Genomic DNA, 1946 nt, shown 5'->3' on the forward strand with positions numbered 1-1946 from the left:
AATGTTAGAAAATTGGATTCTACCAGACACGAAAAGCATTAGAATTAAATTCAGAATACAGTGTATGCAAGTGAGGGCCTTTAGTGTGGTCAGTCTGTCAGGCCCGAAACCCATGTCAGGAATGTACAAGCCTCATTTTACTTTGAAGCAGCCTCCTCAAGGTAAAGAGACATTGACTAATCTGCAGTAGCCTACGCCCTTAAGAATACATCTCTTACATGGTTTTGAGCAACAACGAAGTAATTACAGCATATGTCCCAGAGCACTCTGTGGTCTGTATTACTCAGGTGACAGGCAGTGCTACAGAGCTCAGGTAAAGGCCTTAGCATGGCAATGACCATGTTCCAGCGGCCTAAATAGGTCTATGGAGCATATTAACCCAGTCACTTAGACATGCTTAAAATGTACAGATACTGGCCATTACCCCACCACTGCTTTTTTTTTTTTTTTTAACCCCTTCCCGACCTTTGACGCATACGCTGCGTCATGAAAGTCGGTGCCAATCCGACCTGTGACGCAGCATATGCGTCATGGAGGGATCGCGTCCCCGCAGATCGGGTGAAAGGGTTAACTCCAATTTCACCCGATCTGCAGGGACAGGGGGAGTGGTGCTTCAGCCCAGGGGGGGTGGCTTCACCCCCTCGTGGCTACAATCGCTCTGATTGGCTGTTGAAAGTGAAACTGCCAATCAGAGCGATTTGTAATATTTCACCCAAAAAAACGGTGAAATATTACAATCCAGCCATGGCCGATGCTGCAATATCATCGGCCATGGCTGGAAAACCTAATCTGTACCCCCCCACACACCCACCGATCTCCTCCCCAGTCCTCCGTTATGTGGTCCGTCCCCCTAAGTCGTCCTGTCCGCTCCCCCTGTGCTCCGGTCCCCCCCCTCCGTGATCCGATCACCCCCCCCCCCCCCTCATACTTACCGAGCCTCCCGGTGTCGGTCCGTCTTCTCCATGGGCGCCGCCATCTTCCAAAATGGCGGGCGCATGCGCAGTGCGCCCGCCGAATCTGCCGGCCGGCAGATTCGTTTCAGATATATTTTGATCGCTGTGATATAGCCTATCACAGTGATCAAAATAAAAAAAAATAGTAAATGACCCCCCCTTTATCACCCCCATAGGTAGGGACAATAATAAAAATAAATAAAATATATTTTTTTCTTTTTCTACTAGGGTTAGGGTTAGAACTAGGGGTAGGGTTAGGGTTATGGCATGTGCACACAGTGCAGATTTGGCTGCGGATCCGCAGCGGATTGGCCGCGGATCCGCAGCGGATTGGCTGCTGCAAATTCGTAGCAGTTTTCCATCAGGTTTACAGTACCATGTAAAACCAAATCCGCTGTGCCCATGGTGCGGAAAATACCGTGCGGAAACGCTGTGTTGTATTTTCCGCAGCATGTTAATTTTGTGCGGATTCCGCAGCGTTTTACACCTGTTCCTCAATAGGAATCCGCAGGTGAAATCCGCACAAAAAAACACTGGAAATCCGCTGTAAATCCGCAGGTAAAACGCAGTGCCTTTTACCTGCGGATTTTTCAAAAATGGTGCGGAAAATCTCACACGAATCCGCAAAGTGGGCACATAGCCTTAGGGTTGGAATTAGGGCTAGGGTTGGAAATAGGGTTAAGATTAGGCTTGTGGTTAGGGTTAAGGATAGGGTTAGGGGTGTTTTGGGGTTACAGTTGTGGTTAGGGTTGGGGTTAGGGTTAGGATTAGGGTTAGGGTTGTGATTAGGGTTATGGCTACAGTTGGGATTAGGATTAGGGGTGTGTTGGGGTTAGTGTTGAAGTTAGAATTGAGGGGTTTCCACTGTTTAGGCACATCAGGGGTCTCCAAACGCAACATGGCGCCACCATTGATTCCAGCCAATCTTGCGTTCAAAAAGTCAAATGGTCCTCCCTTCCAAACCCCGACATGCGCCCAAACAGTGGTTTACCC

The sequence above is a fragment of the Ranitomeya variabilis genome, chromosome 1 (genome assembly GCF_051348905.1).
Source record: "Ranitomeya variabilis isolate aRanVar5 chromosome 1, aRanVar5.hap1, whole genome shotgun sequence".
NCBI lineage: Eukaryota > Metazoa > Chordata > Amphibia > Anura > Dendrobatidae > Ranitomeya > Ranitomeya variabilis.